The sequence below is a fragment of the Ranitomeya variabilis genome, chromosome 6, assembly GCF_051348905.1.
Source record: "Ranitomeya variabilis isolate aRanVar5 chromosome 6, aRanVar5.hap1, whole genome shotgun sequence".
Lineage (NCBI taxonomy): Eukaryota > Metazoa > Chordata > Amphibia > Anura > Dendrobatidae > Ranitomeya > Ranitomeya variabilis.
In genome coordinates, this window is record NC_135237.1 from 136489221 (window position 1) to 136505409 (window position 16189).

Consider the following 16189-nt stretch of genomic DNA (forward strand, 5'->3'; position numbering starts at 1 on the left):
ACTTTGCAAACATCTCTCTGGTGGGAGTCAATATCTGGAAAGTAGATGAGAATATCATCCAGATAGACTACGACCGAGTTGGTGAGCATATCCCGGAAGATGTCGTTCACAAAGTCTTGGAAAACAGCTGGGGCATTACAGAGCCCAAAGGGCATCACCAGATATTCATAGTTCCCATCCCTGGTGTTAAAAGCCATCTTCCATTCGTCCCCCTCACGGATGCGAATCAGGTGGTAAGCACCCCGCAGATCTAATTTAGTAAATACCCTTGCTCCCTGTAGCCTATCAAAGAGCTCAGATATCAGGGGTAGTGGGTACTTATTCTGCTAGCCCTAACAGTATACTAGCGCCAGTGTCTGGCTAAATAATGGAGGACAAACAGCGATTGCAGGGGTACATCCAGCAGCTGGAGGGCAGGTTGGTGGTTCTCGAGCGTGCAACCTCAGCTGTGGGTGTTACCGCAATAGCTGTTCAGGCTGCTAGCATGGCTGCAGCAACTTTAACCACTGCCACCCCTGTTCCGACCTTATTCCACCTTCCACTGCCAGAGAAATAATCTGGTGACAGTAAATCATGTAGGGGTTTCGTGAGCCAGTGCGGTATACACCTCGAGCTCCTGGCTGCACATTTTCCCACAGAGCAGGCAAAGGTGGGATTTATTATTTCTCTTCTGTCAGACAGGGCGCTAGAGTGGGCTACGCAGCTGTGGGAGTGCGACGATCATGTGGTGCAGAGTGCTCCTCGGTTGTTGAGCACTCTGAAACAGGTCTTTTTAGGACCTAGAGTCACCCATGATATGGCGCTCCAACTGCTGGCATTGACTCTGGGTTCGTCCATGGTCTGCCATTTTGCTGTCCACTTTTGGACTTTAGCATCCAAGCTGGAGTGGCCGGATAAAGCCCTCATCCCGGTATTTTGGAGGGGGCTGGCTGACCATGTGAAGGACGCTGTGGCCACTAGGGAGATTCCTGCGACACTGGAGGAGCTCATAGCAGTATCAACTCGCATCGACCTTCATTTTAACGAGCAAAGGTTGGAGCAAGTCCAGTGTTGGCAGAGGTTTCGTCTGGCTCCCACCTTCGCCAAACCTCAGGAAACTTCGGTCCAGGCGTCCCGAGTAACAAGAGGCCATGGAGGTGTCACGAGCGGGATCTAAGGTGCAGCCCAGAACCCAGCCAGCAAGATGGCGAGCGGAGGTCACCTGGAAGATGGGGAGGAAGCAGGAAGCTGCCCCCGCCAATGGAAGAAGAGATATGACTGGCTGTCAGCAGCGAACCCAGAGGTACTTGGAGCCAAGGTGGAGAAGCTATGCTGTGAGCTCTGGCGGTCATAGTTCATCGCAGCAGAGAAGGCATTGGAGCAGCAGAGGACCAAGCTTCCAGGACTCCAGCACCAGAGACACAGCGGGGGGAGGCAAGGAGACCGATCCTGCCCTGGTAGCAGAGGACACCCTCATAGAACCCTTGATGCTCCGCCAACATCACGACCTGACTGGGTATACCGACATCTGGATTGGGAGTGACCCTCGGGTATGGTACAAAACTTAGTAGTCCCGCTGCAACCGAGAAGAGAGCTCCAGGAAGTGAGTGGAGAATGGGTGACATTCCGGTGGGAGCACTCCGGCGCCGATCTGATGGGGTTGCCCAGGGGAGCCCAGGCTGAGGGAGAGCATCTGGAGGTCATTAGCAAGGAGGAGTATTACCATCAGCAAATGCTCAAGTGGGAGCATGAGGACAGAGAGCGGGACCTCCGGGGCAGGGCCATAGAAGAGAGGAACCTGCAAGCTAAGGCCTATACCCCTAAGGTCAAATATGAAGAACGGGGCCCACAGAGACAAGGCATAGTGGTGGGGGTTTATTAAAGAATCTGGGGTGCTGGCAGAAGTCTTTGTCACCCGACATGATGTAGAATCCCACCTTTTAGAGGGACACCCGGATAGGGACCTCTACCCAGGAGACCGTGTCACCTACACCCAACACAGGTAAAAAGGGGTGGTATGCTCTGCACATCCACAAATGTACACCAAAAGGGGCAGCACCTGGGCCACCCACAAGTGATCCTGAACCGCAACCCACAGCAGCACTCAAGCCACATGAAACCAGTGCAGTTCCACTACCTGGAAGGGTAGCATCAGTATCTGCAACTACAAAAACTCTGACTGATGTATGCTCTAGGGCCACACAGACCACTGTGGAAATGCGGTCTCGGAGCACTCAGACCCCCATAGTGGGAACAGATCAGCTTTTTGTCTTACCTGGAATAAGACTGAACTCCCAGTAAGGAGAATGCAACATCCAGGTATTACCTTGGAAACAACAAGCTTAATAAGACTATACCTAAAAGTAAGACTGTAAGCAGTTAAAGTTTAATTAACATGGCAAAGTTGCTGTTTAAAGAATTAACTTGTTCAAAAGGACATTGAGGCCATGGACAGTGAATGGTCAGAACTGTCATGTACATAGTTAGCACTTCTTAAGTTGCTTCTTACTGGTTTTACAGGTAACCGGCGAGGATACCGTTTGCACTAAAAGTTATTGCCTTAAGGTGACCAAGAACTAAAACCGTCTGGAGTGGCCAAAGCAGAGGTCTAAAAGGGAGACCAACCATGCCTTGTAGCCATGCCCAAGACCTACGTTGGGGGTTTGAGAAGGGTCCCCCATCTTGCATTCAAGAGAACCACTACTTCAGTTCCAGAATATGTTGACTTTGTTGCACTTTGTTAGGGAAAAGTGTTGGTATTTCATGTAGCCAGAGAAAGTTTACCCATAAGGGGAATCGTATTTTATATTTCAGACAGTTTAATATATGAACAAGTAATATTTTGTCACAGAAAGTTCTATTTTGGTAAAGCTATTTTTCACCTTATATTATAGTTATTTGCAACGTTCAAGAAATTAACCTCCCATAAAGGGAAGAATAGTTTATATTACTGCATATTTCAAAAATGTTTGCATGTCTAAACCTGTTTATTTTTTATGTTTTCCCAGTGCAGGAGTACTGGATTGGCCTATTCATCTATGCAGATCTTCTCTAGAGCAGTGATGTTTTGAGCCTGTCGCTGGGCAACACGGACTTTCAACTCCCTCCAAAGGTTTTCTAAGGGGTTGAGACCTGGAGACTGACTAGGCCACTCCTGGACCTTCATATGCTTCTTATGAAGCCACTCCTTCGTTGCCCTGGTGGTGTGCTTGGGATCGTTATCATGCTGAAAGACCCTTCCATGTTTCATCTTCAATGCCATTGCTGATGGAAGGAGGTTTGCACTCAAAATCTCACAATACATGGCCACATTCATTCTTTCATGTACAGAGATCAGTCGTCCTGGTCCCTTTGCAGAGAAACAGCACCAAAGCATGATGTTGCCACCCCCATGCTTCACAGTAGGTATGGTGTTCTTTGGATGCTACTCAGCATTCTGTCTCCTCCAAATTTACAAGTTTTGTTCCTACCAAACATTTCTACTTTCTTTTCATCAGACCATATGACATTCTCCCAATACTCTTCTGGATAATCCAGATGCTCTCTAACAAACATCAGACAGGCCCAGACATGTACAGGCATAAGCAGGGTGACCCATCTGGCACTGCAGGATCTGAATCCCTGGCAGTGTAGTGTGTTACTGATGGTAGCATTTGTTACGGTGGTCCCAGCTCTATGCAGGTCATTTACTAGGTCCCTCGTATGGTTCTGGGATTTCATCACACTAAGCTGCTTGCCTATTGCAGATTCAGTCTTCCCTGCCTGGTGCAGGGCTACAATTTTCTGGTGTCCTTTGACAGCTCTTTGGTCTTCACTATAGTGGAGTTTGGAGTGTGACTGAAGTTGTGGACAGGTGTCTTTTATACTGATAACAAGTTCAAAGAGCAAACAGTTTCCATTACTACAGGTAATGAGTGGAGGACAGAGGAGCTCTTAAAGAAGAAGTTACAGGTCTGTGAGAGCCAGAAATTTTGCATGTTTTTATGTGACCAAGTACTTCTTTTCCACCATAATTAGCAAAATAAATCTTGCCAAATCAGACAAGTGGAGGACAATGATGATTCCAGAATTCGCGTCAGACTGTGCCCTTTGCTGATTGGTCGAGGCCGGCTGGCCTCGACCAATCAGCAAGGCGGGATTTCCGAGACAGACAGACAATTAGACCTTTAGACAACACAATGGCGGCACTTGACAGCAGTGGAGGACAATGCCCGTTGCTGATTGGTCGAGGCCGAGATGTGGGATTTCCAGGACAGACAGACAATTAAACCCTTAGACAATTATATATATAGATATATATATATATATATATATATATACACAGTGGGGAAAGTAAGTATTTCATACACCATGTTTTCCCTCCTTCAAAGAAAGGAGAGGTCTGTAATTTTTATCGTAGGTACACTTCAACTATGAGAGCCAGAATCTTTATAAAAATCCAGAAAATCACATTGTTTGATTTTTACATAATTAATTTGCATTTTATTGCATGAAATAAGTACCATATATACTCGAGTATAAGCCGAGATTTTCAGCCCATTTTTTGGGATGAAAGTACCCCTCTTGGCTTATACTCGAGTCATACCCAGGGGTCGACAGGGGAGGGGGAGCAGGGGCTGTCTAATTATACTCACCTACTCCTGGCGCGGTCCCTGCAGGTCCCTGCTTCCCTGGCGCCCCAGCTTCTTCCTGTTCTGAGCGGTCACATGGTACCGCTCATTACAGTAATGAATATGCGGCTCCACCTCCCATAAGGGTGGAGCCGCATATTCATTACTGTAATGAGCGGTAACGGTGACCGCTCAATACAGGAAGAAGCTGCGGCAGCGGGGAAGCAGGGACTGCACCGCGCCAGGAGCAGGTGAGTATAATGGGAAGGGGGAGCGCTGCGCGATATTCACCTGCTCCTCGTTCCGGGCACCGCTCCATCTTCAGCATCTTCTGCAGTGACGCTCAGGTCAGAGGACACGATGACGTGGTTAGTGTGTGCCCTCTGCCTGAACATCAGTGCAGAAGACGCTGAAGATGAAGTTGCGCCGGAAGGAATTCAGGTGAATATTGAAAGTGCCGGGGGCATGAGCGACGGAGAGGTGAGTATGTGATTTTTTTTTTTTATCTCAGCAACAGCAAATGGGGCAAGTGTCTGTATGGAGCATCTTATGGGGCCATAACGTTTGTGCAGCACTATATGGCGCAAGTGTCTGTATAGGGCCATAATCAACGTTTTTGCAGCATTATATGGGGCAAGTGTCTGTATGGAACATATTATGGGGCCATAATTAACGTTTGTGCAGCATTGTATGGGGCAAATCTCTGTATGGAGTATCTTATGGGGCCATAACATTTGTGCAGCACTATATGGGGCAAGTGTCTGTATGGGGCCATAATCAATGTTTGTGCAACACTATATGGGGCAAGTGTCTGTATGGGGCCATAATCAACATTTGTGCAGCACTATATGGGGCAAGTGTCTGTATGGGGCCATAATCAACGTTGTGCAGCACTGTATGGGGCAAGTGTCTGTATGGGGCCATAATCAACGTTTGTGCAGCACTATATGGGGCTGTATGGGGCCATAATCAATGTTTGTGCAACACTATATGGGGCAAGTGTCTGTATGGGGCCATAATCAACATTTGTGCAGCACTATATGGGGCAAGTGTCTGTATGGGGCCATAATCAACGTTTGTGCAGCACTATATGGGGCAAATATCTTTATGGAGCATCTTATGGGGCCATAATTAATGTTTGTGCAGCATTACATGGGGCAAATGTCTATATGGAGTATCTTATGGGGCCTTAATCAACATTTGTGCAGCATTATATTTGGTAAATGTGTCTGTGGAGCATCTTATGGGGCCATTATTAACCTTTATGCAGGATTATATGGGGCATATTTTAATATGGAGCATCTTATGGGGCCATCATAGACTTTTTAGAGCATTACATGGGGCTCCTGATTCAATATGGATATTCAAGAACACTTAACCTACTGATGTCTCAATTAATTTTACTTTTATTGGTATCTATTTTTACTTTTGACATTTACCGGTAGCTGCTGCATTTCCCACCCTAGGCTTATACTCGAGTCATTAAGTTTTCCCAGTTTTTTGTGGCAAAATTAGGGGGGTCGGCTTATACTCGGGTCGGCTTATTCTCGAGTATATACGATATCTGATACAATAGAAAAACAGAAGTTAATATTTGGTATAGAAACTGTTGTATGAAATTACAGAGGTCAGACGTTTCCTGTAGTTCTTGATCAAGTTTGTGCACATTGTAGCAGGGATTTTGACCCATTCCTCTATATAAATCTTCTCCAGATCTTTCGGGTTTTAGGGCTGTCACTGGGCAACATTGAAATTCAGCTCTCTCCAAAGATTTTCTATTGGGTTCAGGTCTGAAAAATGGCTAGGCCACTCCTTCAAATGCTCCTTACAAAGGCACTCCTTAGTTGCCCTGGCTGTGTTTTTTTGGTCATTATCATGCTGGAAGACCCATCCACGGCCAATCTTCAATGCTCTTATGGAGGGAAGAAGGTTGCTGGCCAGAATCTTGTGATATGTGACACCATCCATCTTCCCTTCAATATGATGCAGTCGTCCTGTCACATTTGCGGAAAAGTGTCCCTAAAGTATAATGTTTACCCCATTATGCTTCACGGTTGGAATGGTGTTCTTGGGGTTGTACTCCTCCTTCTCCTTCCTCCAAATACACGATGTATTGAAAGTGGAGTTGATAAAAAAAAGTACTATTTTGGTCTCTTCTGACTACATGACCTTCTCCCATGCCTCCTCTGGATCATCGAGAAGGTCATTGATGAACTTCAAACGGGTCTGGACAAGTGCTGGCATAAACAAAAGGAGCTTGCATACCCTGCAGAATTTTAATCCATGATGGCGTAGTGTGTTACTAACAGTAATTTTTGAGACTGTGGTCCCAGCTCTCTTCAGGTTATTGATCAGGTCCTCCCATGTAGTTCTGGGCTGATTCCTGACCTTTCTCAGAATTATCCTTACACCATGATGTGAGATCTTGCATGAAGCTCCAGATCAAGGAAGATTGACTCATCTTACAGAGAAACTCCTTAGTTTCCCTGGCTGTGTGTTTCAAGTCACTGTCATGCTGGAAGACCCAGCTATAGTTAGCTGATCAAATACTTATTTCATGCAATAAAATGCTATTTAATTTTTTCAAAATCATACAATGTGATTTTCTGGCTTTTAATTTTGGATTCTGTCGTTCACAGTTGAAGTGTATCTATGAGCCCCTACCAGTTAGAGAATTAAAAACCCAATTCTGGCATATGAGGAGTCTGCCACATCCAACAAAGTAATGACTGAAGAGGTGGTGTAACACCCCAGGAAACCGGCTGTTACAGTGCTGTCGCTTTCCTTTCGGAGATGGAGACGCCATGCCAGGAAGCGAGGAGTATCCCTTTAACAGGTGGTACATACATGCATCATGTTCTGATTCCAGGCCAGAATGGGGAGCTCTGAACCTGGTTTCAGGGGAACTTCCCCTGATATATATATTCTGGCATGGAGGAGGAGTTAGGGAGATTGTGTCAGACAGTTGGAGGAGAGAGAGGTGAGCAGGAGAGCTGGTGCCGTGCAGCCACATGGAGCTGCAGCTCCAGGCCAGAGAGGAGAATCGGGCAGCGTTATATCTGTAGAAGATGCCGGAGGGGAGAAGCACAGGAGAACTAAGGAGCTGGAAGGGAGCTGCTCCTTCTATGCTGATGTGCAAGAACCGGGTACCGGGAGCCCAAGGCTGTGTGGGACTGTATGTGTAACACCCCAGGTAACCAGTTGTTACAGTGATGTTGTCTTCCCATTGGAGAGGGCGATATCATGCATGGAGGATTTCCTTTACCAGGTAAAGCATCTACATGCAACACATTCTGAATCAAGGCCAGAAGGGGGAGCTCTGAACCCGGATTCAGGGGTGCTTCCCCAGATATATGTATTCTGGTCTGGAGAAGGAGTTAGTTAGTTATTCAGAGACAGTGAAGAGAGAGGAGTGGGAGAAGAGCAGAGAGTGGAGCCGTGCAGCCATGTGTGAGCTGCAGCTCCAGGAACGGAAGATAGCCTGAAGGGTTGGAATGTAGTGAGTATCTGAGGAAAGGAGCAAAGGAGAAGGAAAGGGCTTAGAGGGGATCTGTGACCAGACACCCTCTGAGCCGAAGTGCAGGAACCAGGCACCGGGAGCCCAAGGTTGTGTCGAACTCTAGGTCACACAGCAGAATCGGAGGGCAAAAGAATTTATGTAATTTGCCCTCACCCACACCTGAAGGTGCAGCAGTACATGAAGAGCCCGGGTCGTGATAGAGACCCTATAAAAAGGTTCACACTGCCCACCATACGGGTAACTGTCCCAGGACAGGAGAGAGAGGACTTTGTCAGGGAGTCACAGGTAGCAAGGACCTCAACTGGAAGAGGGATCCACCATTGCCTCCAGGCCGGCCGGACCACATCCAGAGACCAGAGTCACCATGTATAGAGACCCCAAGGGAACTGCTCGCGTTGCCTACCATACAGGAACTGTCCCAGGACAGATAGTAAACGAGGACCTTGTCAGGAAGCCTTGTGCAGCAAGGGACTAGTAACCAGCGCATAGTGGAAGGCTCCCAAACTGGCCTGGCAAGGGGATTCCCACTTGTTTTTAGGGTGCCTGAACTCCATCGACACCTGCTGCCGGTACCCTGGACTGAGGCTGTCTACAACAGTAAACCAGTTAAAGAAACTGCAACCCCGTGTCCTCCATTTATTACCAGCACCACACCATCCCTGCCCAGCACACCGGGAGCTGCCATACCATCACCCCCAGATGACCCTTTTAAGCAGTGTCAGTCACCCCTGACCAAGTACCACAGGTGGCATCACAAATTTTTATTGCTTTACAACTCCCTTTAAAAACTATCCCTTTTACTTGGGCGCACAGGGCCAGGGACTGGGTCATCGCCACCGTGACCACACCTTTAACGACGACCGGACCAGGCACCGAGTACCCTTGGGCCCTGGCGGGCGACTCATATGCCCCACAGCAGAAACCGGAGGGCAGAAGATTCACGGTCCGCACCCATACCCAAAGGCACAGCAACACATAGAGCCCAGAGGCAGAATTAGAGACACCTGTAAAAAGGCTTGCACTACCTGCCATGCGGGTACTGTCCTAAGACACAGAGAGAGAAAGAGAGAGGACCTTGTGAGAACCATAGGCAGCAAGGAATGCACCTTACAGCACAGCAAGGAAGGCTCCTAATTAGTGTTGAGCATTCCGATACCGCAAGTATCGGGTATCGGCCGATACTTGCGGTATCGGAATTCCAATACCGGGATTCCGATACTTGCCGCGTATCGGATACCGGAATCGGAAGTTCCCAGATTCAAAATGCACAAATTCAGCCAATGAGAAAGATTTCAAGTGTGGGCACATCCTGTTCAGCATGGAGGGCATGAAACTACTGGCATGGCTGTGATTGGCTGCTGAAATGATGTCATGATGCAGTTTAAAAGTCGCTGGCGCCATTTTGCGATCACTCTGCTGTGAATTCAGTTAGTGACAGGACGCTGTTTGCTGACTGAGGGCCAGTTTAGAGATAGCGATTTGCTTCTTTGTGCTTTCCAAAGGCTAATTTAGCAACCGCTGTGTTCACCTACTATTCACCTTGCTTTTGCCTTGTAGCGCTGTTTTCACAGCGATCTGCAAGGTCTGTGTGTGTGTGTGTGTGTGTGAGTGCAGCCCACTCTCTAGTCTGAGTGCAGCCACATAGGCCATCCATAGCTGGTTGTATTCAGTTCAGGGAGGGTGGTTCATTGCCTCATACTGTTCTTTTTTTTTTTTTTTTTCCAAGTAGTGTAGTCTGCTGCTAATTTTTAACAAAAAATCCTATTAGTGTCTTTCCACCCGTCTCCAGCTAATTTGTGGAAAAACACTACATAGGATAACGTAGAGGAGGGTTTTTGGGCCTTGCAGCGCCGTTTACGGCTGTCTGCACGGTCTCCGTGTGACTGCAGCTCGCCCTGTAGTCTGTGAGCAGCCATAGCCTGGTTGTCTCCAGCTCAGGGTTGTTCACTGCGTCATACCGCAAAATCAATTTTCATTTTGTTTTAAGTAGTGCAGGCTGCTGCACATTTTTTCAAAAAATTCCTATTAGTGTCTTTCCACCCGTCTCCAGCTAATTTGTGGAAAAACACTACATAGGATAACATAGAGGAGGGTTTTTGGGCCTTGCAGCGCCGTTTACGGCTGTCTGCACGGTCTCCGTGTGACTGCAGCTCGCCCTGTAGTCTGTGAGCAGCCATAGCCTGGTTGTCTCCAGTTCAGGGTTCTTCACTGCGTCATACCGCAAAATCAATTTTCCTTTTGTTTTAAGTAGTGCAGGCTGCTGCACATTTTTTCAAAAAATTCCTATTAGTGTCTTTCCACCCGTCTCCAGCTAATTTGTGGAAAAACACTACATAGGATAACATAGAGGAGGGTTTTTGGGCCTTGCAGCACCGTTTACGGCTGTCTGCACGGTCTCCGTGTGACTGCAGCTCGCCCTGTAGTCTGTGAGCAGCCATAGCCTGGTTGTCTCCAGCTCAGGGTTGTTCACTGCGTCATACCGCAAAATCAATTTTCATTTTGTTTTAAGTAGTGCAGGCTGCTGCACATTTTTTCAAAAAATTCCTATTAGTGTCTTTTCACCCGTCTCCAGCTAATTTGTGGAAAAACACTACATAGGATAACATGGAGGAGGGTTTTTGGGCCTTGCAGCGCCATTTACGGCTGTCTGCACGGTCTCCGTGTGACTGCAGCTCGCCCTGTAGTCTGTGAGCAGCCATAGCCTGGTTGTCTCCAGCTCAGGGTTCTTCACTGCGTCATACCGTAAAATCAATTTTCATTTTGTTTTAAGTAGTGCAGGCTGCTGCACATTTTTTCAAAAAATTCCTATTAGTGTCTTTCCACCCGTCTCCAGCTAACTTGTGGAAAAACACTACATAGGATAACGTAGAGGAGGGTTTTTGGGCCTTGCAGTGCCGTTTACGGCTGTCTGCACGGTCTCCGTGTGACTGCAGCTCTATCTGTTGTCAGTTCAGCCCCCAAAAAATAAATAAATAATAAAGTTCACCAAACACACCAGTGACACCACTTTACATTTGTGTAGGCCACATTAGCTCATATTAAAGTCTAGTCCACACTTTAGAAAATTAGTGTTTCTTATACCTGTTAGGAGGAGTTGTTCAGGAATAAGCACACAAAGCCGTTAGTACTTTTCTGCTTATCTTTATCAGTCAACCAAGATGAAGAAGGCAGTGAGTAAGGCACGTGGGCGTGGGCGCGGAGCAGGGAGGGGACGTGGGGATTCTGTGCCTGCTGCGGGCACCGGTGAATCATCAGCACCCACTTTCACCAGGGAACAGTCATTCATGCGCAGCTTTGTGGCAGAGCGCCGTACACCACTGCTGCGTGAAGAACAAATTGAAGCCGTTGTCGGATGGATGGCAGCTAATGCATCAACTTCAATTAGTGCCACATCCTCTCAGACACAGAGCACTGGAGAGCAGCCATCTGTCTCTTCACCACCTGCCAAATTGCCCAGGCAGACAGAGAGCCCAGGACAGGAGCCGTCTCTACTTCTGTTCTCTGAATCTCTTGGCTTGGAAACAGGGGGCCAGCCAAGCAGCATTGGAGAAATGGAAGAAGAGGCAGGGTGCAGTGATGCCCAACAGCTTTTTCTCTCTTCCTCTGAAGAGGCGGGTGGGCCAGTGGCTCCGGTCACCACATCGCAGGCCGCATCAGCTGATGATGACACTCAGGTGCCACTTACTGGTGCGTGCTCTGCTGCTGAGACTACCCAGGAGGAGCAGTTGGGGGCAGAGGGTAGTGTAGATGATGAGGTCTTTGACCCATCTTGGCGTGAGGGACAGGAAGGTGGTGGGAGCAGCTCTGAGGAAGAGATTCCCCGTACGGCCCAAAGAGGGAGAGGGAGGGGGAAGACTGCAGATCCTGCAGCCTCCGCTTTGGCACCCGTTAGGAGCATGTCTCTTCCAAAAGCCAAAAAGGGCGCTCCCAAGACTTGCAGTGCCTGGTCCTTTTTTGACACAGTTGCAGATGACATTTGCTATGTCAAATGCAAGGTGTGTCATCACAAAGTCAAAAGAGGGAAAAATGTCAGCAACCTCAATACCTCCAACATGTGGAAACATGTGCGCACCAGGCACCCGGCGGAGTTAGAAAAACACACTGAAGAGCTAGGCCAACCAACAGCGGCAGCTACCACCTCTTCAGCTCGTGTTGCCTCTTCCTCCAGCTCACACGCAGCTGGTTCGGCTTCCTCCCAGGATCGCCGTGGAAGAACCTCTGGCCCTGTTGTCCAGAGACCCGCTGTAATTCCACCCGCAGCACCACTTTCCCAGTCATCCACACACTCCCAGCCCAGTCTACAGCCATCGGTAGTACAGGCATGGGAGAAAAGGCTGCCTTTCTCGTCAAACCACCCACGAGCACAGGCTCTGACTGCAGGCATTGCCAAACTTCTGTCACTGGAAATGCTGTCATTCAGGCTGGTGGAGACTGACAGCTTCCGTGACTTGATGTCATTGGCAGTCCCACAGTACAATGTGCCCAGCCGCTTTTACTTCAGCAGGCAAGCCGTCCCTGCCCTGCACAAGCATGTGGAGGGACACATAAAACACGCGCTACTGAACGCCGTCAGTAGCAAGGTCCACCTCACCACCGATGCGTGGACCAGTCAACATGGACAGGGGCGATACCTTTCCCTCACTGCCCATTGGGTTAATGTCGTTGAGCTGGGTACAGATCGTGCGAGTGGCGCAGGACGTGTCCTGCCCACTCCAAGGATTGCAGGAATCCATTCTGTACGCATTGACTCCTCCTCTTACACCAGTTCCTCAGAATCATCGCTGCAGGAGCCGTCACAGTCCACCTCCACATGGACCCGTGATGAACGTTTACCTGTTACTACCGACATGAGCACAGCCGTGGCCAAACGTCAACAGGCCGTCTTGAAATTAATTTTTGGGGGGAATCGAAGCCACACAGCGCAGGAGCTCTGGAATGCCATCAAGCAGGAGAGCGATGTGTGGTTTGTGCCAGCGAATCTCCAGCCAGGCATGGTAGTGTGTGATAATGGCCGAAATCTGGTGGCAGCTCTGGGCCTCGGCAACCTCACTCACATCCCATGTCTGGCACATGTGCTCAATTTGGTCGTGCAGAGTTTTTTGAGGGACTATCCGGATCTTGATGCACTGCTGCACAAGGTCCGCCTAGAGTGTGCTCACTTGCGGCGTTCCAGCACGGCAAAAGCGCGCATTGCGGCTCTGCAGCGCCGACACCGCCTGCCGGAACATCGCATCATATGTGACCTACCTACCAGGTGGAATTCCACGTTACATATGTTGGAGCGGTTGTGTGAGCAGCAGCAAGCTGTAATGGAGTACCAGCTGCTTCAGGCGCAAAGAAGTCACACTCAGCGCCGTACAGACTTCACAACCACAGAGTGGGCCACTGAATGACGTCTGCCAGGTTTTGCGTCCCTTTGATTATTCCACGCGGATGGCAAGTGCAGATGATGCACTAGTCAGCATGACTGTCCCCCTTATCTGCCTGCTTGAAAAATCACTGCAAGCGCTAAGGGATGATGTTGTGGAAGAGGTGGAGGATGAGGATTCAGCATTTCCATCATCTTCTGGACAGTCAGCGCCACGTGGTTCCTCACAAACGCGTAGGCAGGGGACAGTTTGTGAGGAGGATGAGGAGGAGTCAATGGAGGAGGAAGACATCCGTCCAGAGGAGGGAGTTACACAATTGTCCAGTACTCAGTGTGTACAGCGAGGGTGGGGTGATGACGAGCGGGCAGAGATCACGCCTCCAGCAGGGGACAGCATTTCTTGGGCAGTTGGCAGTCTGCAGCACATGGTGGATTACATGCTGCAGTGCCTGAGAAACGACCGCCGCATCGCCCACATTCTCAACATGTCTGATTATTGGGTGTTCACCCTCCTCGATCCTTGCTACCGGGACAACGTAGAAAGCCTCATCTGTTGTGAAATTGGATTCTGGGCTCCCCCGGTGGCCACTTGTGGAATTGTACTTGTGTGCATCATCCCCTCTGTTCACCTGCTCCTATCAGGATGTGGGAGTCGCTATATAACCTTGCTCCTCTGTCAGTTTCATGCCGGTCAACAATGTAATCAGAAGCCTTTCTGTGCATGTTCCTGCTACTAGACAACTCCCAGCTAAGTTGGACTTTTGTCCTTGTGTGTTTTTGCATTTTGTTCCTGTTCACAGCTGCTGTTTCGTTACTGTGTCTGGAAAGCTCTTGTGAGCGGAAATTGCCACTCTGGTGTTATGAGTTAATGCTAGAGTCTTAAAGTAATTTCTGGATGGTGTTTTGATAGGGTTTTCTGCTGACCATGAAAGTGCCCTTTCTGTCTTCTTGCTATCTAGTAAGCGGACCTCGATTTTTGCTAAACCTATTTTCATACTACGTTTGTCATTTCATCTAAAATCACCGCCAATATATGTGGGGGCCTCTGTCTGCCTTTTGGGAAAATTTCTCTAGAGGTGAGCCAGGACTGTCTTTTCCTCTGCTAGGATTAGGTAGTTCTCCGGCTGGCGCTGGGCATCTAGGGATAAAAAACGTAGGCATGCTACCCGGCCACTTCTAGTTGTGCGGCAGGTTTAGTTCATGGTCAGTATAGTTTCCATCTTCCAAGAGCTAGTTCTCATATATGCTGGGCTATGTTCTCTCGCCATTGAGAATCATGACAGTTTGACCGGCCGAAAAAAAGGGTTAAATTACTGGCTGAGAAAGGAGAGAAAAAAGAAGTCTGCTACAATTTTTTTTTTTTTTTTTTTTTCCTCTAGTTCTGAGTGTGCTCTTAATTGAATCACTTGCTAGTCTGCCTATACTGCAGCCTTCCTCTCTTTCTCTCCTTCTTATCCTTGAATGGCTCTGTGTTCACCTGTTTCAAATGGATCTTCAGAGTGTAGCTACAGGTTTGAATAATCTCGCCACAAAGGTACAAAATTTGCAAGATTTTGTTGTTCATGCACCTATGTCTGAGCCTAGAATTCCTTTGCCTGAATTCTTCTCGGGGAATAGATCTCACTTTCAAAATTTTAAAAATAATTGCAAATTGTTTTTGTCCCTGAAGTCTCGCTCTGCCGGAGACCCTGCACAGCAGGTCAGGATTGTAATTTCCTTGCTCCGGGGCGACCCTCAAGACTGGGCTTTTGCATTGGCACCAGGGGATCCTGCGTTGCTCAATGTGGATGCGTTTTTTCTGGCCTTGGGGTTGCTTTATGAGGAACCTCATTTAGAGATTCAGGCGGAAAAGGCCTTGATGTCCTTGTCTCAGGGGCAAGATGAAGCTGAAATATACTGCCAAAAATTCCGCAAATGGTCTGTGCTTACTCAGTGGAATGAGTGCGCCCTGGCGGCGATTTTCAGAGAAGGTCTCTCTGATGCCATTAAGGATGTTATGGTGGGGTTCCCTGTGCCTGCGAGTCTGAATGAGTCCATGACGATGGCTATTCAGATCGATAGGCATCTGCGGGAGCGCAAACCTGTGCACCATTTGGCGGTGTCTACTGAGAAAACGCCAGAAAATATGCAATGTGATAGAATTCTGTCCAGAAGCGAGCGGCAGAATTTTAGACGAAAAAATGGGTTGTGCTTCTATTGTGGTGATTCAACTCATGTTATATCAGCATGCTTTAAGCGTACTAAGAAGCCTGACAAGTCTGTTTCAATTAGCACTTTACAGTCTAAGTTTATTCTATCTGTGACCCTGATTTGTTCTTTGTCATCTATTACCGCGGACGCCTATGTCGACTCTGGCGCTGCTTTGAGTCTTATGGATTGGTCCTTTGCCAAACGCTGTGGGTATGATTTGGAGCCATTGGAGGCTCCGATACCTCTGAAAGGGATTGACTCCACCCCATTGGCTAGTAATAAACCACAATACTGGACACAAGTGACTATGCGTGTTAATCCGGATCACCAGGAGGTTATTCGCTTTCTGGTGCTGTATAATCTACATGATGTTTTGGTGCTGGGATTGCCATGGCTGCAATCTCATAACCCAGTCCTCGACTGGAGAGCTATGTCTGTGTTAAGCTGGGGATGTAAAGGAACTCATGGGGACGTACCTTTGGTTTCCATTTCATCATCTATTCCCTCTGAGATTCCTGAATT